This window comes from Schistocerca nitens, chromosome 2, assembly GCF_023898315.1.
Source record: "Schistocerca nitens isolate TAMUIC-IGC-003100 chromosome 2, iqSchNite1.1, whole genome shotgun sequence".
In the NCBI taxonomy this organism is placed as follows: Eukaryota; Metazoa; Arthropoda; class Insecta; order Orthoptera; family Acrididae; genus Schistocerca; species Schistocerca nitens.
Window position 1 is genome coordinate 982,284,859 of NC_064615.1, and position 24,953 is coordinate 982,309,811.

Below are 24,953 nucleotides of genomic sequence, written 5' to 3' on the forward strand. Positions count from 1 at the left end.
ACCGAAAGAGCAGCGTTTGCGTAGAACTGTCACTGCTAACAGGCAAGCAACACTGCATGAAATAGCCGCAGAAATCAATTTGGGACGTACGGCGAACGAATCCGTTAGTAGGCCAGCCGGAGTGGCCGAGCGGTTCTAGGCGCTACAGTCTGGAACCGCGCGACCGCTACGGTCGCAGGTTAGAATCCTGCCTCGGGCATGGATGTGTGTGATGTCCTTAGGTTAGTTAGGTTTAAGTAGTTCTAAGTTCTAGGGGACTGATGACCTCAGCAGTTAACTCCCATAGTGCTCAGAGACATTTGAACCAGCCAATTCGTCACTAACCGTGCGGCGAAACTTGGCGTTAATGTGTTATGGTTGCGGAAAGCAGACGTGCGTGCCTTTGCTAATAGCACGATATCGCCTGCAGCGCCTCTCCTGCTCTCGTGACGTCATCGGTTGGACCATAGAGGACTGGAAAGCCGTGGCCTGGTTACATGAGTCCCGATTTCAGTTGGTAAGAGCTGATGGTAGGGTTCGAGTGTGGCGCAGACCCCATGAAACCAAGGACCCAAGTTGTCAACAAGATACTGTGCAAGCTTGTAATGGTTCGAGAATGGTGTGGGCTGTGTTTACATGGAATGGACTCGGTTCTCACAAGGGAACCTCCCCATCGCACTCCCCCCCCCCCCCCCCAAGATTTAGTTATAAGTTGGCACAGTGGATAGGCCTTGAAAAACTGAACACAGATCAATCGAGAAAACAGGAAGAAGTTGTGTGGAACTATGAAAAAAATAAGAAAAATATAGAAACTGAGTAGTCCATGCGCAAGATAGGCAACGTCATGGAGAGTGTGTGCTAAGGTGCGCCGTGGTCCCGTGGTTAGCGTGAGCAGCTGTAGAACGAGAGGTCCTTGGTTCAAGTCCTCCTTTGAGTGAAAAGTTTGCTTTACTTATTTTCGCAAAGTTATGATCTGTCCGTTCGTTCATTGACGTCTCTGTTCATTGTAATAAGTTTAGTGTCTGTGTTTTGCGACCGCACCGCAAAACCGTGCGATTAGTAGACGAAAGGACGTGCCTCTTCAATGGGAACCGAAAACATTTGATCGAAAGGTCATAGGTCAACCGATACCTCCACAGGAAAGCACGTCTGATATATTCTATACGACACTGGTGACGGCATGTGCGTCTCGTGACAGGAACATGTTGTCGACCCACCTAACTTGTACACTTGGCGAATGGGTAAAAAGATTCTTTTACCTTGCCCGATTTAGGTTTTCTTGTGGATGTGTTAATCACTCCCAGAAAAGTGATGAAAGTTTGTCACATAAACTGAAAATAAAAAATTAAACTTTTCGCTCGAGGGAAGACTTGAACTAAGGACCTCTTGTTCCGCCGCTGCTCACGCTAACCACGGGACCACGGCGCACCTTAGCTCACACTATCCATGATGTTGCCTATCTTGCGCACGGACTACTCAGTTTCTATATTTTGCTTATTTTTTTCATAGTTCCACACAACTTCTTCCTGTTTTCTCGATTGATCTGTGTTCAGTTTTTCAAGGCCTATCCACTGTGCCAACTTATAACTAAATCTGAGGGGGGTGCGATGGGGAGATTCCCTTGTCAGGTCCAACTGAACCGATCATAGACTGGAAATGGTTATGTTCGGTTATTCGGAGACCATTTGCAGCCATTTATGGACTTCATGTTCCCAAACAACGATGTAACGTCACCAGGCCAGAATTGTTCGCGACTGATTTGAAGAATAGTCTAGACAGTTCGAGCGAATGATTTGGACTTCCAGATCGCCCGACACGAATCGCATAGATCCTTTATCGGACGTAATCAAGATGTCAGTTGGTGCACAAAATCCCGCACCGGCAATACTTCTGCAATTATGGACGGTTGTAGAGGCAGCATGGCTCATTATTTCTGTAGGGGAGTTCCAGCGACTTGTTGAGTCCATGCCACGTCGAGTTGCTGCATTACGCGGCAAAATAAGAAGCCCGACACGATATTAGGAGGTATACTATGATTTTTGTCACCCCAGTGCAGTAGGTAGGCATAAAACTTCAACTTGGATATTCTCGGAAAATAGTGGCTGCGTCGCATGAAAAGCCACTATCCAGGTACTGAGCACGGATCCTTCCACTACATACCTACGACTTGTCGAAATCGGTGATTAACAAGTCTGACGATTCCTTTGTCAGTTACACTGTAGGACCACGTTGTTTGGAGATAGAGAGTACTAGCCACAGAAACGCCACTTGACGGTAGAAGAACTCTGTTTCCAGGAAGGCAGAATACTTGCCTTGGCGATTATTTCAAACCTCGGGTTTCGAAGAAAAAGGCCCACTGCATAGAGGACTACTTTTCATAGTCAAACCAAGTGTGTTCATCTGCACAGTTTTGCGCGGGCTGCTGTGTTACGCAAATTTGCCGGACATTGACATCTTCTGCCTGTCTGGTGTACTCATACGCGAAGGACAGTCCTGACGTAGCACAAAGGGCTCCCTTACAATGATAAACGCCATCTCTGTATTAGCTGCAGCTACGACCACCAACAGTTATGGCTTATTCCTCTTTACCGGTGTACAATTACTGTCTATTTTGTATCTCTCGTATACCGTCCCAACGCAAGTGAAACCACGAATCAAATTGAAGTCAAAATTAAGTATTAACATAAAGGTCCATTATTACTAGCCTCAAAGGCCTGCTAATTTCAAATGAATCTAATTATGATGTGGCGATAATAGTTCGCCTCTGTTAGAGAGTGTAACTGCACAGTCACACGTGGATTCCCTACCTACATATTCGACTGAAATCTGATGTGAAATTGTGGTTTAACTTCCCTGGTCACCTCAGCCTTCGTTGCTGGATGAACAGTTATCTACTGTAAATAATGTTACAGAAGTTTTTTCTCAGTTTCTTCTTCTTCTCCTTTTAGTTATGCTATCTAATTATTCACTTCTTTCAGGAATTCTTCAGTAAACCCCCCTCCCCCCATCCCACACACACACCAAATCTCCGTTCCTTTAAAAAGCCTCTCATTTATAAAACATACGTTCTGTGCATTTCAATGTTCATAACACCATATGTTCTGAAGTATGTGCTGTACGATGATGTAGTTACGCAGGTGCACTAAATGGTGCATGTCGATTCAGCTTACAAACAATGTTGCCATTAGAGTTAGTAGTAAAGAAATAATACATTACAGCGTCAAGCTGGATGTTGAAGTTTACTGCATGAACAGCGAAAATGTATAAGCGATAAACTTTTTCCTTTCATTATTTTTTGAGGAGTGTGCAAGATCCCCTCGTTTCTAAACTGATACTGTTATTACTCAGCTTAGCCGCGAGTCCGTAGAGGGTGGTATATGTGACGTACAGTATGACTGGTCAGCATTTCCACCCGGAATTTGCGAGTGTAAGTCGGACTTTACTTGATCCGCCTTGGTGGGTCGTGTCGTCGGATTTCTTCCCACCTGTGCGCGGTGCATCTCTCGTAAATGTCGTCCCGTGCAGATTCTTCATTGGCGCATTGGATGTCTCTGTCGGTGGAAGCTAATGATCTGAAATTGCTGTCGACCGACTTTGGGGTATCTGTTTACTCGAAATTAACATTCAGAATGCCGTAATATCACTTTTATTCCTATTAGATCAATAATGAAACACTCATGTCACAAACTACTCGTAACCGAGAGAATGGCTACCATCGAACAAGACAGGAAGAGCTCTTAACGCCGACTGCCGACTTTGGCGCGGAGTCCGTATCTCTTACTAGTTTCGTCACAGTTCGTGGATTTCCGATATCTTACTAAGATATGCATTTGTTTATGAACGGGTGTGAATTTTAATGAGGCAAAATTATGATAAATAGCTTTAAACATCCAGAGGCTCCTCCTAGTATTCGTGTTGTCATAAATGACTTTTATTGTTAAATATAAATAAACGAAATCGGTGACTTTGGCGCCAAGATGGCGGTACTTCCCGGCATGTATATTTCCCAGGCTGACGCTTGTTGCTGCGGTCCAGCGCCGAGCCCTACCCCACTACGCGCGACATATGGTCGCTTCGTCACCTAGCCAGCCAGCGTGGGAAATGCTCTCCAACTCATGGCCGGCTACGGACTACAGCACTTCCTAACTATCGTGAATACATCAATAAGAGACAATAATTTATTAAAACTGGTAAAAAATGTCTTCCTCACGTAAGAGGCACCTTATACGTGTCAGCAAGAAAAAGTTTCGAAGAGGTTAGAAATTTTGTGTAAATCTGTTGGAAGTCGCCAAGTGCACTTGTTCTTAAATAATGGACAAATACAGTCTTGCTAATTTGCATGTTGTGAGTTATGCTGCCTCAAGATACATACAAGGTTTTTTATTTGAATACTTGACTTATTATGTTAAACATTGCCATAAGATTATATCTCTTGATCAGTAGCTTATGAGAACATTTAAAATTTTTGTGGCCCTGCCACTGAGACCAGGTGATAATTTTAGCCATTTAGTGATACAGATAAATTCCTATAAAAGCTTTTTAATTTTTTCTAGCAACGAGATTTTCAGTTTTCTAACCAGTCATCAATCAGACTCTCCGTTGTTTTGAGACATTTATATAAGAAAAATTTGAAAATGTGATAATATACAGGGTCTGACAAAATCCACACTGCCTGCACCACTGTCTGCTGTGACGTACCAGTGCCCAGCAGTTCATCGAAAGTGAATTGTATCCTTACGCTGTGATAAGTTTTAAGAATATGGTTACGCTGCAGGTGCAATGCAGCCACCTCGCTTAGCTTTGTTACATTTACGCTGTTGCCTCGCTGCTCCTTTCTGCTGCTGTTCACGTAGCTAACAAAGCGCTGGTAGAGTCGAACGAGGACGCTGAATTTCATGAGATCGGCGAATGTCACAGCGCGAAACAGAAAAGAGCTTGATATAATCAACTGGCGAGGATCGGGGACGAGTAGCGATGGTGATGGTTAAATGGGCTGGTAAGAGTTAGCAGGCTTGTTTCATCATCGCTGGACCATGAAGGCCAGCAGCGAGCTGGCTGCATAAACACAGCAAGGAAAGTATCCCATAGGCCTTCTTGAGCTCCGCTGGAAAATATTAAGGGTATTGTATTGTATTGACCTTGGGCCTAGAAACGACGGAGAGGCTTCGTCCCCGCCGTAGCCCACAGTGGAACACAACCCCACAACAGGCTACAGCAGTCCACTCACCCCACCGCCGCCCCACACCGAACCCAGGGTTATTATGCGGTTCGGCCCCCAGTGGACCCCCGCCCCCCACCCACGGGAACGTCTCACACCAGACGGGTGGTAGAGTAATTATGGGGTACGCGTACGTGGAGAAAGTGTTTGCGCAGCAATCGCCGACATAGTGTAACTGAGGCGGTATTAGGCGAACCAACCCGCATTCGTCGTGGCAGATGGAAAAACGCTTTAAAAACCAGACTGGCCGGCACACCGGACCTCGACATTAACCAGCCAGGAGGATTCGTGCCAGGCACCGGCATGCCCTCCCGCCCGGAAAGCATTGCGTTAGACCGCACGGCTAACCGGGCGGGCTAAATACGAAGGCGAGTCATAACGTTCGAATTATCACTTCGAAGAAATAGTTTTTTGCTTGTTTGCAGGTACATACTAGCAGTCCCGGTACAGATTGAAATGCCCACATCACAGTACCATAGCACGCCTCTGGAGAAGCTAAAACAAAATGGCACAGCCTACTGGTACAGTACACTGTAGTGACGTGATTCGTTATCTGGATTTGAAGGGTAACAAAGCTGCAAGAACACATGCTGTGTTGGTGGAAGTACTGGGTGATCAAAAAGACAGTATAAATTTGAAAACTGAATAAATCACGGAATAATGTAGATACAGAGGTACAAATTGACACACATGCTTGGAATGATATGGGGTTTTATTAGAACCGAAAAAATACAAAAGTTCAAAAAATGTCCGACACATGGCGCTTCATCTGATCATAATAGTAATAATCAGCATAACAAAGTAAGACAAAGCAAAGATGATGTTCTTTACAGGAAATGCTCAATATGTCCACCATCATTCCTTAACAATAGCTGTAGTCGAGGAATAATGTTGTGAACAGCACTGTAAAGCATGTCCGGAGTTATGGTGAGGCATTGGCGTCGGATGTTGTCTTTCAGCATCCCTAGAGATGTCGGTCGATCACGATACACTTGTGACTTCAGGTAACCCCAAAGCTAATAATCGCACGGACTGAGGTCTGGGGACCTCGGAGGCCAAGCATGACGAAAGTGGCAGCTGAGCACACGATCAACACCAAACGACGCGCGCAAGAGATCTTTCACGCGTCTAGCAATACTTTTTTTGGTTCTAATAAAACCCCATGTCATTCCAAGCATATGTGTCAATTTTTACCTCTCTATCTTCATTATTCCGTGGTTTAGTAAGTTTTCAAATTTATACTGACTTTTTGATCACTCGGTATTTGGTCAACACGGCACCATCATATGATACAATTGTTAGGTGACGAAGATCCTTACAGTGAGGTCGAACAAGGCTGAATAATGGAGAGCGAATTGGCAGGCCATCTTTCGGTGGAGCAATAGGAAGCGCAAGAGAAGTGGACGACCTAGCGCTCGAAGATCGGCGAATCACAATCTAGGCCAAAGTGGAAAAAATCAGTAACAGATCGGTTTCAGCGAGATGAACGACATTCTGAACACGATAAATGCTCAGTCCGATTGCGAGAGGCAGCAGATCAGGGACAGCGGTGAAATGCTGTAGCTGTGGTAGGCCAGTGACTTCTTTAGCTACAAGAACACTGTGATTGATTTCCAGGTGCATCAATATGGTCCCGAGACAAAGGGACACAGTAAGCATAGGTAGAGTGCGTGAAATACCACATGGTCCCCTGCTGAGTAGATGGCAGGGTAGGGGAGAAGACAACGGTACTGGTGGGGGTCCCCTTGCAGATGGAGGCTGTAAGTTGTACCAGTGAAGCCTTCACCAAACACATACCTCGCATAACTTGTAAGCTACAGCTAGCGAGTCTGCAACCGATCGTTTTAACGGGTTATGTCAGGATGACCGCTAATTCGACAAGTCAACCGTTTAAAAACAAAATGGGCGCAGCATTACGCTGAAACTGCAATAGCAGGAACGATTTGTTTTCGCCTCTGTTATACACCTTTCTTTCTTTCCCTTGGTGACATGTTAAAATTAGCTTCTTAGCCCAAAAACGAAGAAAACGGGTTCACACAATTTCACCTCACTAACATGCTAAAGCAGCTGCAATTGTGACGGAATCCTGAAACTATCTACGGTTGATCAAACAAATGAGGACAAGTAATGTCAATAGCTCATGAAAAGCTCATGCTCAGTATAAAAATAAATGGGTGAGTCCCTCACTTACTTTGTTAAGGACACATAATAGCCGGCCGAAGTGGCCGTGCGGTTAAAGGCGCTGCAGCCTGGAACCGCGAGACCGCTACGGTCGCAGGTTCGAATCCTGCCTCGGGCATGGATGTTTGTGATGTCCTTAGGTTAGTTAGGTTTAACTAGTTCTAAGTTCTAGGGGACTAATGACCTCAGCAGTTGAGTCCCATAGTGCTCAGAGCCATTTGAACCATTTGACACATAATAATTCTCAGTTCACCACTCAGCGCGATGGCGCTTTAACTAATTACATTATATCACTTAAAAATCTTTAATCACAAAAATATTACAGTAGAGGGATTGCATGAGTATTTTACTTGCACTATGTCATTTGCGCACACGATTAGAAGTCAGTGTACTATGTACAATCTATTTTTTCTACATTGATGATAGATATAGATCTTGTCTCAAGTTTAAAGAAAAATTGAGAATGTTAGCTCCGCTTCTACAGAGCAGTATATGGTCTAATAAGAGCCAAACCCAAATTGATAGCGACCCCTATTTTTCATTGCAAAGTATTCGAATTTCGTGCAATACCTCACTTAATATAAAGATTTGGCAATAACTATGACTGTTAACGAAATAATACACTGATCATCGTGAAGTCGACGAATGAGGCTATGAGGTGCACGTTAATAATTTTTTTCACTGAATCATATCTTTAAATTCGTCCGAGAAATCTTGCATCGAGCCAGTGTGCACCTGCCTCCGTTCTCACAAAGTAGCTGACGCGAGTGTAGAACGTTTCAGCCATAACAGATAAAGCCCGCGGATCAGTAAGCGACAGGAACCTGAGGGAACGACCTCTTCAGAGCAGAAGAGAGGACTCCCACAGTGTTGAGACGATAATGAGCTTCTGTGCACTAGCAAAGTTATCAAGATTCAACACTGCTGAAGGAGGTGGAGACCTGTTCATGATATTGTAAGGAGATGCTGAGGGTTTATTTGGGTCTACTGTGTTGGTAACTGATTTTCCTCGCAAGGAGGAAAACCATCAAAATAGCATACTACCGAATTCTCCTGAGGTAACAGCAGCTGTGAAGACAAAACATTGCAGAAAGCTGTCAAAGACAGAAAGACTTCAGAACGATAATCCAAGAGTCATTGGGTCCCGAAGCAGAAATTTATTTTTTTATTTTCAATTTTTATAGTAATTATGATGCAAATAAACCAATATATGATCTATACGTCATATTTAATAATCTGTTATATATGAACCCCAGAGTGCATGTGTGTATATGCAGGGTCTCCTCCCAAGCTGCTGGATCGATTTCCACCAAATTTTGCAGAAAAACAGCAGGCTTCACAAGTATCAGCACTGTGGTGTTTATAAAATGCTAGCTTCAATAGGAGCAGAGATAAGGACAAAAATATTGTTTTACTGCCCCTGGCATATAGTCTGATGTGCACAACAGATTTTGTGTTTGAACAGTATCAGCCTACTAAATCAACCTGTTTTGCAGGGTAGCCTACATGTGAGGTATAAGAAACAGTTTTCCAAGCCCAGCATGTAGGCTGCCTCCATAACACACATATTGTGTTGGACAGCCTGCTTTTCGACCTGCTTTGCATGGCAGCTTGGAACTCAGAGACAAACAATTATGGGAGTGGTATCTGCCTACTCTACTGAACTGTACTGCATGGACTATAAGTTCCAGTGAGCATGGCTGGGGACAGGATGAGGTGGATAGTGGAGAGGATGGACAGAGCGAGGAGGAGGAGGAAAGGAACGAAGTGTGAGGAGGGGAAGTTGCATGTAGCAGGTGGAAGATGTAGAGCAGTGGTGCGAAGTGGAAAAGGAAGAGGGGAAGGCAGAGAGACAGACAGACAGAGAGAGAGAGAGAGAGAGAGAGAGAGAGAGAGAGAGAGGGAGGGGTGGCGGAGGGTATGGTCAGAGGGAGGGAGGAGAAAGTTATGGTCAGAAAGAGGGAGTGGAGGAAACGGGCAGAGAGGTGGGGAGGAGGAGATGATGAGGCAGAAGGTGAGGAGGAGGAGACACAGATACATGTGGGAGGAAGAGGTCAATAGAGAGAGTTGGGACGAAGAGGTGGATAGAGAGAGGTGGGAGGAAGAGGTGGATACAGAGAGATGGGAGGAAGAGGTGGATAGACAGAGATGGGAGGAAGAGGTGGATAGAGAGATGGGGAGGAGGAGGGGAGTTCAATATATATGTTAAATGCATATGTGGTCAGTGCTCTGGGGAAAAGGCTACTATCTTCAGAAAAGGCACAAAAGGGAAAGGCAACACAAAATTTGGGATTGCACATAATTTACAGGACAGGACACTACTTACATTGTCCAAGAGGATTCTGCACATAACTTTCCAATAAGTAAAGTGTCCAGGATTTCGCATTTCATTAATTTCCATCTACAAGCAGCTCTCGGCAGTTGCACACGAAAATAGGTTTGCCTGTTTTTACGATGATTATCATCTCAGCACGTGTAAATCATCAACTGTAAAATAGGTACTCGATACAGCGCGACATTTCATTTAGCACTGAGGCGCGGAATTTTTCAGTTGGCACAACTTTCTTCATTTCGGCAGAATTTCGGTTGCAGCGCAGTTTTATCCTTCGCTATTTGTTCCTGATATAAAAGAAGTTTGCACAAAAAGAGGCAGTGTACCGATCTATCGTCGCAATGCTTTAAAAATGAGTGGGAGTGACAGAAGAGAAGTATAAGAAATATCAATAGGCATTATGCCATATATGGTAATATAATCGACGAGTGCCGCAAATTTGCTATGGAACGACACATCACAACATCACGCAGAAAGAATTTAAAGTTTTAGTTGAGGATGAAAAACCAAAAAATTACAACGATCAACAGACGGGATTTATCAAGAAGCTCTTTGTTTTAAATTTGCAGGCATGGAGTACATTATGATATTGGTGGTATGAATAGTAAATATACTTTGGCCGCATGCGTTATTCCATTGTCAGTTTCAATAATTTTCGGTGGAACTGAACGAGGAGTACGAAGAATTTATATATTACTGCAAAGTACGTTGGTTAATTCAAGGGGCATACCTAGGATGATTTTTCTATTTACAACCTGATATTATTGGATTTATGAATGAAAAAGAAGAACAGGGAGGAAAATTACAACATGGGTTGCAGACTTGGCATTTTAAGCGACCTTGACTGCACAATGTCCACAGTAAAACTTTGCAAGGCGGGAAACAACTTATTTCTGATTTGATAGGGACGCATTTAAAGAGAAAATCGCATTGTGGAAGGGACAAATTTTGACCAACAAGAGCGTCCTACGCTCAGCGACACTAAACAGTTTTGAAGAATCCTTGGCCACTGAAAATGTTATATCTGTTTTCGTGACTGTTTGCCGTTTCAGCTGGAAGCGCCCCTGAGCACGTGCAGATGGAACTAACTGATCTGAACTGTAATTCTCATTAGACATTATTTTGTTCCAAAGCTGTCCAGGGAGTCTACTTAATATTCTGATCAAAACATGTGTGTGAAACGTAGTTTTCGACTTTGAAACTAAATGGCTCAAATGGCTCCGAGCACTATGGGACTTAACCTGAGGTCATCAGTCCCCTAGACTTAGAACTACTTAAACCTAACTAACCTGAGGACATCACACACATCCATGCCCGAGGCACGATCCGAACCTGCGACAGTAGCGGTCGCGCGGTTCCAGAGTGAAGCGCCTAAATGTCTCAATTACGTGTCAACCTGAGAGCGAAAACCTGCCAAAATTATATTGTCTTTTCAATGCGCCAATAATTATTAAATAATCCTGGAAGTTTGTTTTGTTTATAATCAATGCTATTGAGAAATACACCACTGGCCATTAAAATAGCTACACCACGACGATGACGTGCTACAAGCGCGAAATTTAACCGACAGGAAGAAGATGCTGTGATATGCAAATGATTAGCTTTTCAGAGCATTCACACAAGGTTGGTGCCGGTGGCGACACCTACAACGTGCTGACATGAGGAAAGTTTCCAACCGATTTCTCATACACAAACAGCAGCTGGCCGGCGTTGCCTGGTGAAACGTTGTTGTGATGCCTCGTGTAAGGAGCAGAAATGCGTACCATCACGTTTCCGACATTGTTAAAGGTCGGATTGTAGCCTATCGCGATTGCGGTTTATCGTATCGCCACATTGCTTCCCGCGTTGGTCGAGATCCAATGACTGTCAGCAGAATATGGAATCGGTGGGTCCAGGATGGTAATACGGAACGCCGTGCTGGATCCCAACGGCCTCGTATCACTAGCAGTCGAGATGACAGGCATCTTATCCGCATGGTTGTAACGGATCGTGGAGCCACCACGTCTCGATCCCTGAGTCAACAGATGAGGACGTTTGCAAGACAACAATCATCTGCACGAACAGTTCGACCACGTTTGCAGCAGCATGGACTATCAGCTCGGAGACCACGGTTGCGGATACCCTTAACGCTGCATCACAGACAGGAGCGAATGCGATGGTGTACTCAACGACGAACCTGGGTGCACGAATGGCAAAACGTCATTTTTTCGGATGAATCCAGGTTCTGTGTACATCATCATGATGGTCGCATCCGTGTTTTGCGACATCGCGGTGAACGCAGAATGGGAGTGTGTATTCGTCATCGCCATACTGGCGTATCACCCGGCGTGATGGTGTGGGGTGCCATTGGTTACACGTCTCGGTCACCTGTTGTTCTCATTGACGGCATTTTGAACAGTGGACGTTACATTTCAGATGTGTTACGACCCGTGGCTCTACCCTTCATTCGATCCCTGCGAAACCCTACATTTCAGCAGGATAATGCACGACCGCGTGTTGCAGGTCCTGTACGGGCCTTTCTGGATACAGAAAATGTTCGACTGCTGCCCTGGACAGCACATTCTCTAGATCTCTCACCAATTGAAAACGTCTGGTCAATGGTGGTCGAGCAACTGGGTCGTCACAATACGCCAGTCACTACTCTGGATGAACTGTGGTATCGTGTTGAAGCTGCATGGGCAGCTCTACCTGTCCACGTCATCCAAGCTCTGTTTGACTCAATGGCCAGGCGTATCAAGGCCGTTATTACGGCCAGAGTTGGTTGTTCTGGGTAGTGATGCACCCAAAATGCGTGAAAATGTAATCACATGTAAGTTCTAGTATAATATTTGTCGAACGAATACCCGTTTATCATATGCATTTCTTCTTGGTGTAACAATTTTAATGGCCAGTAGTGTATGAAATCAAGTCGTATGCAGAGCGACTGCAGTGTCATTTAAATGCGCTGTTTCCGCTTCCTGATGCTCAACGTGGTGTGGCGGTGCTGGGAGTGTGCACTCTGGCGAGGGTGCTATGGCACGCGAACCATAGCCCTTCCGGGTGCCAAATTTTTGCCATCCTGTTTCCTCCTACAGTCACTTAATGACGACACTTTCCTGCGCACTACAGCGTCACCGGCAAACAGTTGCAGGTTGTTGCTCACAACTGGCAGACAGAGACCACGACATCACCTCGGGCCGCAGGCTTCGCTCGCGTATGCACTGCGCGACACCCCGGAGACAGCTTCGCGGACGCTGCGAAGCGGGCGCCTCGCGTGATTTATCCGTCGGAAACAGCGGCCGCGCGATAAATACGCAATGCCAATAGCGGCGAGTGGCGGCGCCGCACTTGGCGAATTGCGCATGCGCTATGTATGAGCGGCGGCGGCGCTCATAGAGGCGGAAGCCACACGGCCCCTGTGTATTATCCGCTCTCCGCCGGGACCGCCGCAGCTCTGCCTATAGAACACGAGCACACCGCTAACTGGATCGGATGTCGCGCATCCTGGCAGGCGGCGTATCCGTCCCCAACTACGACGGACCACTGTTGACTAATGTCGCCAGATGTCCCGATTTTCGTGCGATATACCTACACCGACAGAAAAAAATCGGAAAACCACGATGTAATTAAAATAGACTAAAGAAATTTTTGGAATACATTTGTCTAGGTAACATTTTAAGTGATTAACATTTCAAGATCGCAGGTTATTGTATGTGCGAAATAAACCATTGCAGTGTGAAATGCTGGTACATTAATAACCGGTGTAACTCCCAGAATCGCCAGAATGTTGAATCCAAGCATGCAGACATGCATGCATTGTTTAGTACAGGTGTCGGATGTCAGTTTGTGAGATGTACGAGGGCCACTCCAAAAGAAATGCACAGTATTTTCATAAAAAAACAGTTTTCATTCTGCATGTGTGAAAATTTTGCAGCGTATAGATACATCCTTGTTTTCAAACTTAGTTGAACCTGTTCCCGCGTGTGGCGCCGTCACAGCATGTCTTCGAGATGGCTGCTACACTTGACGTTCGTCAGAAGCAACGTGATGTCATAGAATTCCTGTGCTATGAAAACGAGACAGTGGGAAACATCCACAAGGGGTTGAAAAAGGTATATGGAGATGCTGCTGTAGATCTCAGTACAGTTAGTCGGTGGGCAAGCATGTTACGTGATGGAAGCGGGCACGGCAATATTGGGGATTGAAGCGGCAGGCCTCGTACTGCACACACTCCAGACAATGTGCAGAGAGTCAACGAACTGGTGACTGCTGACAGACGCATCACAGTGAACGAACTGTCACGCTACGTTGTGATAGGGGAAGGAAGTCTTTGCAGAATACTGAAAGTGTTGGCGTTAAAAAAGGTTAGTGCCATGTGTGTTCCTCGGGTGTTGACAGTGGCTCACAAAGAAACAAGAAAAACGGTATGCAGCGAACTTTTGGAACAGTACGAGAATGGTGGAGATGAATTTCTTGGAAGAACTGTGACAGGTGGTGAAACATGGCTCCATCATTTTTCACCAGAGAGTGGCATCATGCAAATTCACCCAAGACAAAAAAATTCAAAACCACACCTTCTGCTGGAAAAGTTATGGCTATGGTGTTTTTCGATTCTGAAGGACTCTTGCTTGTGGACATCACGCCAAGTGGAACCACCATAAATTCTGATGCATATGTGACGACACTGAAGAAACTTCAAATTCGACTGAGGCGTGTTCGACCACATCGGCAAAAGCAGGATGTTTTGCTGTTACACGACAATGCACTGCCACATGTAAGTCAAAAAACCATGGAAGCGATCACAAAACTCGGATGGACAACACTGAAACACCCGCCTTACAGTCCCGGCCTGGCTCCATGTGACTATCATCTCTTTGGGAAACTGAAAGACTCTCTTCGAGGAACAAGATTTGAAGATGATGAGTCCCTCGTGCACGCTGCCAAACAGTGGCTCCAGCTCCAGGATTTTACCGTGCGGGTATACATGCACTGTTTCCATGATGGCGTAAGGCAGTTGAGAGGGATGGAAATTATGTGGAGAAATGAAAATATTGTTCCCAAAGGATGTATCTATACACTGTAAAACTTTCAAACATGTAGAATAAAAGATGGAATTTTAAAAAAAAATATTGCGCATTTCTTTTGGAGTGACACTCGTAGTTCCATGATTGTTGCACTTGGTCGGTTAATACAGGGACAGATTGGACTGTTTGTGCACGACACTAGAGCTTTCGTCCGATGGTGTCCCATATGTTCTCGACTGGAGACAGATTTGGTGATCGAGCAGGCCAAGGCGACGTGTCTTCACTCTTTAAAGCATGTTGGGTTACAACCGCTGTACGTGGCTGAGCGTTATCCTGTTGGAAAACACCCCTGGAATGCAATTTTGGCAGCACGATAGGTCGAATCACCAGACTGACGTACAAATTTGCAGTCAGAGTGCTTGGGATAATCACGAGAGCGTGCCTGCTGTCATACGAAAAATCCCCCCAGGCCGTAACTCCAGGTGTAGATCCAGTGTCTCTAGTGTAATGTTTGCGTGCTGGAGTAACTATGGTGTATGCGTACGTGGAAACAGTGTTTGCGCAGCAAGCGCTATCATAGTGTAACTGAGGCGGAATAAGGGGAACCAGCCCGCATTCGCCGAGGCAGATGTGAAAAACGCCTTAAAAACCATCTACAGGCTGGCCGGCACACCGGACCTCGATACTAATCCGCGGGGCCGATTCGTGCCAGAGACCGGCACGCCTTCCTGCTCGGGAAGCAGCGCGTTAGACCGCGCGGCTAGCCGGGTGGGCCATATGAGGAGTCTTCCAGCACTGTCAAACACGGTCGTTTTGGTGAGGCATAATGTTGCATGGGCGCACTAGTCTCTCAATCTTTGAACACAGTACAGACAACCATCAACGTTATTGTGACAATGTACAGCTCCCCATGTTCGTCTGTTAGTAATGTATTTCGGTCGCAGGTTCGAATCCTGCCTCGGGCATGGATGTGTGTGATGTTCTTAGGTTAGTTAGGTTTAAGTAGTTCTACGTTCTAGGGGACTGATGACCTCAGATGTTAAGTCCCATAGTGCTCAGAGCCATTTGAACAATTTTTGAATGTATTCCGCCCTGGTCTTATTTTTATGTGTGTCAACGAGCGACTCTATGGAGATGCGCAGGTTGAGGCACTCTTGGAAGGAGATGGTACTTGGGAAATGGAGTGGCCTGGCCGTACCCTCCACGTCAGTCCTATCGAGCACGTGTGAGATGTGTTGGGAGACGTGTTGTAGCATGTCCATATGCATCAACGACCATGCAGTAATTGTCAACCGCCCTGGTGGAGGAATGAAACGCCCTACCACAAGAACTCGTTGCCAGCTTGTGACCACCATCGGAGCACGTTGCAAAGCATGCACAGCCGTACGTGCTGATCACAGAATTTTGTAATGTCCCGGGGACCATAAAAAATAAGGGTGACTTCACTGTAAATATTGTCTTTCAATAGAAGTGTCATTTCTGTTGGTCCATTGCGTTCTTCTTTCAGTTACCCTCTCTACTATACTGCGGCGGGGTCAGGGATTTTCTCTGCCTCGTGATGACTGGGTCTTGTGTGATGTCCTTAGGTTAGTTAGGTTTAAGTAATTCTAAGTTCTAGGGGACTGATGACCATAGATGTTAAGTCCCATAGTGCTCAGAGCCATTTGAACCATTTTTACTATACTGCACCAGTTGCGACGTAACGCCCTCTTTCGCACATGGACGGCGGTTCAGCAACATAAATTGTCCACCTACCTCAATACTGCTGCAGACCTGCACACGTAACTCCCGACTGCAGCTACGTAAGAGATCTCAGAAAAGCAGTGTTGAAGAAACGGAGATTTCATAACTACGCGTCGGAGGCCGCTATAAGTACAAAAGCTGAAAATAGTCTTGTGAACTCTAAATAATAAATCGGAAATGGGTTGCTGTTTAAATTTCTAAGTTCAAAGGTCCTTTTAAACTTGCATTAGCATTTTTTTATTGCTATTAAGCAAGATCATCAGCCCACATGTGTTCATATCATTAAAGTTCCTGTTCACAGTCCTCGTCACACTCAAACAGCTAGAACTTTTCCTATCCAATTCCGAAATCATTTACGAGAGCAACACAGTCAATAAACTGCTATTTACTTTTGCAGTCGGCATTCAGTGGTTGTCTTTAAATAAAGTTTTTGCTCGCCATAAATACTCAGTAAAAAAAATTTACTTAGTACCGCCACGCTTATTGTTCAAAGTTTACACACGCGATTTTCTCCAGAACAAACTATCGCTCGACTCTTAAAATTTCACAAGTAGTTAATGGTTAACACCAGCTACATTTATCACTGTACCGAAACGCGGAAGCCACAATATCACTTCATTTTACACATAATGCGTTCGGACACTTTCAGCATGACCGGCTCCTTCGAACGCTAGTCCACCACTTCCTTCTTTTCTCTGCCTCTACAAGCACATCTATCTCATGCGTTAGGTGGCAAACCGTCTCACTTTTTATTGGCTACACAGAATTACGACCAATCAGAACCGACTTTCAGGGCGCGGCTCCCGCCAAAATCTAGCAAGAACCAACCATTGCTCTCAGCTCACTGACACCATTAAAACAAGCAACTCAAAACTCTCTTGTTAAACAAATAAAATGAAACAAACTTTAAGCTATACTTTACGTCTGGAATTTAACTATATAGTCGCGAACGTTCTGGCTGTCTCTTACATATTCAAACATGCTTGGACTTACGTCATCCACTAGTAGGGGAACTACTGGTGGATTCGTTCCCTCGATACAAAGCTGGAACACTTGCAAGTTCCTATAGAGAATTACAAACTGAAAATTGAATATTGGCGAATGTCCCACATACACTCACATAAGTACTCTCTTTCACACTCACCCTAATACAAAACATAAATATCTACTTGAAATTCTTAAAGTTATTGTTGTTGTTGTTGTTATTGTGGTCTTCAGTCCTGAGACTGGTTTGATGCAGCTCTCCATGCTACTCTATCCTGTGCAAGCTTCTTCATCTCCCAGTACCTACTGCAGCCTACATCCTTCTGAATCTGCTTTGTGTATTCATCTCTTGGTCTCCCTCTACGATTTTTACCCTCCACGCTGCCCTCCAATACTAAATTGGTGATCCCTCGATGTCTCAGAACATGTCCTACCAATCGATCCCTTCTTCTAGTCAAGTTGTGCCACAAGCTCCTCTTCTCCCCAATTCTATTCAATACCTCCTCATTAGTTATGTGATCTACCCATCTAATCTTCAGCATTCTTCTGTAGCACCACATTTCAAAAGCTTCTATTCTTTTCTTGTCTAAACTATTTATCGTCCACGTTTCACTTCCATACATGGCTACATTCCGTACACATACTTTCAGAAACGTCTTCCTGACATTTAAATCTATACTCGATGTTAACACATTTTTCTTCTTCAGAAACGCTTTCCGTGCCATTGCCATTCTACAAGTTATTACTACAGCAAAGTTACGAAAGGTTTTCTAAAATGAGAACTTTCCAAATTTGAATCTAAACACTGAAGGTGTTATCATATCTTTTCAAATAGTCACAGTTGGACAGTTTGTGAACTATTAACACACACACACACACACACACACACACAAAATGGTTCAAATGGCTCTGAGCACTATGCGACTTAACTTCTGAGGTAATCAGTCGCCTAGAACTTAGAACTAATTAAACCTAACTAACCTAAGGACATCACACACATCCATGCCCGAGGCAGGATTCGAACCTGCGACCGTAGCAGTCGCGCGGTTCCGGACTGAGCGTCTAGAACCGCTAGACCACCGCGGCCGGCAACACACACACACACACACATATATATATATATATATATATATATATATATATATATATATATATATATATATATACACACTCCTGGAAATTGAAATAAGAACACCGTGAATTCATTGTCCCAGGGGTCAGATACATCACATGATCACACTGACAGAACCACAGGCACATAGACACAGGCAACAGAGCATGCACAATGTCGGCACTAGTACAGTGTATATCCACCTTTCGCAGCAATGCAGGCTGCTATTCTCCCATGGAGACGATCGTAGAGATGCTGGATGTAGTCCTGTGGAACGGCTTGCCATGCCATTTCCACCTGGCGCCTCAGTTGGACCAGCGTTCGTGCTGGACGTGCAGACCGCGTGAGACGACGCTTCATCCAGTCCCAAACATACTCAATGGGGGACAGATCCGGAGATCTTGCTGGCCAGGGTAGTTGACTTACACCTTCTAGAGCACGTTGGGTGGCACGGGATACATGCGGACGTGCATTGTCCTGTTGGAACAGCAAGTTCCCTTGCCGGTCTAGGAATGGTAGAACGATGGGTTCGATGACGGTTTGGATGTACCGTGCACTATTCAGTGTCCCCTCGACGATCACCAGTGGTGTACGGCCAGTGTAGGAGATCGCTCCCCACACCATGATGCCGGGTGTTGGCCCTGTGTGCCTCGGTCGTATGCAGTCCTGATTGTGGCGCTCACCTGCACGGCGCCAAACACGCATACGACCATCATTGGCACCAAGGCAGAAGCGTTTCTCATCGCTGAAGACGACACGTCTCCATTCGTCCCTCCATTCACGCCTGTCGCGACACCACTGGAGGCGGGTTCCACGATGTTGGGGCGTGAGCGGAAGACGGCCTAACGGTGTGCGGGACCGTAGCCCAGCTTCATGGAGACGGTTGCGAATGGTCCTCGCCGATACCCCAGGAGCAACAGTGTCCCTAATTTGCTGGGAAGTGGCGGTGCGGCCCCCTACGGCACTGCGTAGGATCCTACGGTCTTGGCGTGCATCCGTGCGTCGCTGCGGTCCGGTCCCAGGTCGACGGGCACGTGCACCTTCCCCCGACCACTGGCGACAACATCGATGTACTGTGGAGACCTCACGCCCCACGTGTTGATCAATTCGGCGGTACGTCCACCCGGCCTCCCGCATGCCCACTATACGTCCTCGCTCAAAGTCCGTCAACTGCACATACGGTTCACGTCCACGCTGTCGCGGCATGCTACCAGTGTTAAAGACTGCGATGGAGCTCCGTATGCCACGGCAAACTGGCTGACACTGACGGCGGCGGTGCACAAATGCTGCGCAGCTAGCGCCATTCGACGGCCAACACCGCGGTTCCTGGTGTGTCCGCTGTGCCGTGAGTGTGATCATTGCTTGTACAGCCCTCTCGCAGTGTCCGGAGCAAGTATGGTGGGTCTGACACACCGGTGTCAATGTGTTCTTTTTTCCATTTCCAGGAGTATATATATATATATATATATATATATATATATATATATATATATATATATATTTTAGGTGTCGGATAATTACGTTTTTTTTACTAACTTTTCTTTTTTTTGTAACTTACAAATTGTGACAGTTATGACTTCAGATTTTGACAAATTGTTCCTTTACACAGCATAAGGTTATGTACCTAATATGAAGTTCCTCAGGCTATTTATAGATCAGTTATTAATTTTTATAGTTCCAAAGGATGTAACTACTCAGTAAGCGACTCTCCGCTACTTTCACACTCTGCAGTCACGCCATATGGTCATGACGCACGTCTGCGGGACAACTCGCCCGTTGCAGATCGTATAAGATTCTGACTGCTTACACTGGAGCCCACATACATTTATACAAGAAAATTTTAATAGACAAATTGGCAATCCCGCCCTAGCTGTGACGCCTCACAGTTATTTCTATGTACGATTCAAGTTTCATCGACTTGGGTTATTCGGCAGCGACACATCAAGGGAAAGTTACTTTCATCCTTAATTTATGCACACGAGCCGGCCGCGGTGGTCGTGCGGTTCTAGGCGCTGCAGTCCGGAACCGCGGGACTGCTACGGTCGCAGGTTCGAATCCTGCCTCGGGTATGATTGTGTGTGATGTTCTTAGGTTAGTTAGGTTTAAGTAATTCTAAGTTCTATGGGACTGATGACCTAAGATGTTGTCCTATAGTGCTCAGAGCCTTTTGAACCATTTTATGCACACCACTGTATTTTTTCCTCCTTCCTGTTTACAGTTGCCTGTCTCCCCTACTCTCAGCTTCGCTGCCTCTATTGTCCACTATTCTTCTTTTCGTTCTGCCCGTGTTTCTCTCGCTGACGCACGCACGCAAACGCACAGGCAGGCGGAAGCGCATCCACAGTGAACGTAACGAAAAGCGGGCGAAGGCTCGGTTGCCGCCGGCCGGAGTAACTGTCTCCTGGAGGAACGGCACAGGCCGCAGCAGCGGACGCGACGTTCCGTGAGAGGACGTCACGTTCGCCTCTCGCGCTGCCTGCCCACGCTAAGCCCCGCAGAATCAACTCCACACGGAGGCAGCCCCGTACTCTCCGCGCCACACCGTGTCGCGTCCCATCCGAGTTTACTGCCTCCCGACGTTCCTCTACGCACTACGCGGGCTTGTCTTTGTTTACGATCTCTAGGAGAATGCACTCTCACTTTCGCTATCGTTTTGTTTCAGAACTGTGGCTGCTACAATTACACGGGGCCCAAGGGAAATACATACCCCGCAATGAAGTTGTGACGTCACACTAGTCGCCTTGTCCGACGTACGCTGCGAACACTCAGCTACGTCCGGAACCAGGAGGGAAATCAGTATGTCAGTGAAAAGCGGACATTCTTGCCTCATGGAGTAGCCACTAGTGCGATAAACTTTCGTGAAATTGAACTTCATTTATCACGAAAAACTTCGTTACGAGTTATAAAGTCTCAAAAACTGATAATGACGAACTTTCTTCACAAAAATTTTATGATAAATATTATTAATTAAATGTGTCATGACCTACAAAGAACTGTTATATGGGAAACTAACATCTGTGATGACTGTCATTCTTAGAACAAATGCTCTGATGATTTTTTTCTTTTGCTCTCACTTCTTCTTCTTCTTCTTCTTCTTCTTCTTCTTCGATTTCTGATGATGTATCTTGAGCATGCTCGAAGCCTAACGTGATTGCTGTAAATGTAATTTGGTAATTTCAAGCAACAGATGAAATTTATCTAATTTGGTACTTTCGGTACTCTCTTATTTTAGTATATGATGACCCCCACCAGCCGACGCTTTAAGAAGTCTCTTTGAATATTTTAAATGACGCGCGAGAGGCGCAGACGCTACTCGTATCGCTGTTGCCCATCTTAAGACCGATACCATTATTTCACTATATTTCTGAACTGATTAATAATATTCAGCTCAGACTTGTTTAAAAGAAATAATACTAATAATACTCCTTCAGAGTTGATAGATATTTTGCTTAATTTCAAAAAAAATTTACGTAAAAACCTCGTGTTTGCGTGTGCTGATAGAATCTGTGGCAAATACGATGTTTTATCAATACTTAAAGAAAGCAAATATTTATCGAGATAAGTTTGAAATATTACGAGATGGTACATGCAGTTGTTCACGCTAGGACGTAACCCATGGCAGCTGGATGTTTTATTAAAGAACTGTATTTGGTATTTAATAAAAAGATAGCGCTGAGAACCTACTAGCCGGAACGTATAGCTCTATCCACCAAAGACAGTTTAATACTGTGTGGTTGTAGTTTGTAAATGTAGGTGAGATGTATATTCTGATAAAGCAGATGAACAATTAATAGAATATTACCACAAAAGAGAACTGCTATTACGTATGTGCATGCTGCTTCAATTCAAAGGAAGTTTTAGAGGTAAAAGCAACTACCTGCATTTTAATACATTAAAGATCCTCGTAGATTGTTTTCAGTGTATATTTTGAAATTTTCACGTAACTTATTACGTAAACAATATTAAACTAGGCCCAGATCCAAAGCTTTACCGTACACAAACAAGGTTTATCAGCTGTTCTTTGTAAAAAAATCTCAAAACTTCTGCCTGGTTTACTCTTGTTGCAGTTTACTGCTGGTAGAGAAGCCGATTTTTATATTCTTCCTTTTAAATACGTTGGCAGTTTTTTACGATAGCGGGCCTATGTATGGAATAATAGTACCTTATACTTAACGACGGATGTTACAAAAAAACGAAACGACATCGGGTGTGCCCCAAGTAAGCGTAGTATGATGTCTCGAAAGTTTTCACGCTACATAAAACACTAATGAGTCAGGAACGGCAGCACTATACGACTTTTCACTAACCACGCAGTTCTTACAGGGAAGTGTCATAAGGAAATGCAGAGCGACTTGGAAAAAATTTCTACTTGGTATAATAAGGGCAACTCTCTGCAAGTGTGGACAGACGTCAGAGCAAACCAATGGTAAGTAGAAAGGACTGGATAGCATGGGCACATTACATACTGTAAGTACATAAATTTAAGGTTAGAAAACCTTTTCTTAAAGCATGCACTAAAAAAACGATGCATCACGAACAATTATCCGAATGGGACGGAAATCGGTAGATGTGATGTACACATGCAGACAAACAAATGATTACAATTTCAGAAAAATTGGTTGATTTATTCAAGGAAAAAGCTTCACAGTTGAGCACAACGATAATAATGCGTTGGTCCATCTCTGGCCCTTACGCAAGCATTTATTGGGCTCGGCACTGATTGACAGAGTTGTTGGATGTTGTAATGGTACTTTAATTACGTAACCATTACGGCACCTCACCTCAACCTCTCGATACTAGCAATATTCTACTGTGTTTCTGTAAGGTAGTTAACATATTTCTGAGACAACATTCAGATTTGATTTTATTAATGTAGAGTTACTTTGATACATCGATATGTTTATATTGCAATGATATTATTCTTATGTGAATTCTTTCTTTTGTCACTATGATCTTTGTCGTACTTGTAACTCTGATTTTTGGGCACGTAAGCGATTATTAAAGAGTCAAGTCTTGGTCGTCATGTTGAAAACAAACAAATTGTTGTTAGTTTATAAAATGTGAACTTTAACAGTGAGAAGATATTTTCAAGTATGTTTTATATTGTGAAGTGATGTTTTGTGAGTTACGTGATATTGCAACAAAAGTAATAAAAAAGAAGTGTAACTTAAATTCGGAGTGCTGATTACTTTTTTTACATCACCATTGTGCTAACTTCCAAAGTTTAATCTTCAAGAATGGTTTATGAAACACATATATAAAACTTTTGAATATCGCAGAATTACACCTAGGCCTCTTTGCATCCGAGCTTGGAATCATCACTACCTAGATTTTCGACGATTGAGCCATGAGTTCACAACGAGACCAGCGTGGGAAACACGAAAAGATGAGTGCCTAGTTTATCCATTATTTCATGAAATGACTTTATTAACAGTGCTCTAATGACACCATATAACTTTGTTGTTTCCCGAAAATGCAATATTTAGCAGCGTGAGCAACACTACAACCATAATTAATTTTTGACCTTTGTTGTGGTAGGGTTGTTAGAATGTCCTCCTTAGAGATTTAGTGCGAAATTCTGTCCAACTGGCGTGTTGGACGATCAAAGCCCCGAGATGGTTGGATGGCCCTGCCCACTGCCCACAAATCTCTGCCGCGTGGGGTAGCCGCGCTGCCTAGGGCGTCCTGCCACGGTTCGCGCGGCTCCCCCCGTCGGAGGTTCGACTCCTCCCTAGGGCATGGGCGTGTGTGTTGTCCTTAGCGTAAGTTAATACAAGTTAGATCAAGTAATGTGCAAGCCTAGGGACCGGTGACCTCAGCAGTTTGGTCTCATAAGATCTTACCACAAATTTCCAAATTTTTCCATAAATCTCTTAAACATTCTCACATTCTCAGCTGGGAACAGATCCGGCTACAATTCTGGCCAAGGTAAGGTTTGGCATGCACGAAGACAAGCAGTAGAAACCCTCTACGGGTGCGGGCTAACATTACATTGCTGAAATGTAAGGCCAGAATGGCTTGTTCTTAAGGGCTCCGCTGACCAGTGAATACATAACTGGAGTGTCCCCGGGCATCGGTGGGATACCAACCTGATTGTGGATTGTGGCCCATGATACGGTCTGACAACCAGGATTGATGGTGTGGGAGCAATTTTTTTTTATAGCAAGACACCTTTGGTTGTCTTCCATCGCACCCTTACAGCACAGTGTTATGCCGACAATATTCTAGACCACATTTTATTGCCTTTCATGGCGAACGACCTACACAACGCCTCTCTAAATGTGTGCTACCAGACATGGTTCAAATGGCTCTGAGCACTATGGAACTTGACATCTTAGGTCATCACTCCCATAGAACTAGAACTTAAACCTAACTAACCTAAGGACGTCACACACATCCATG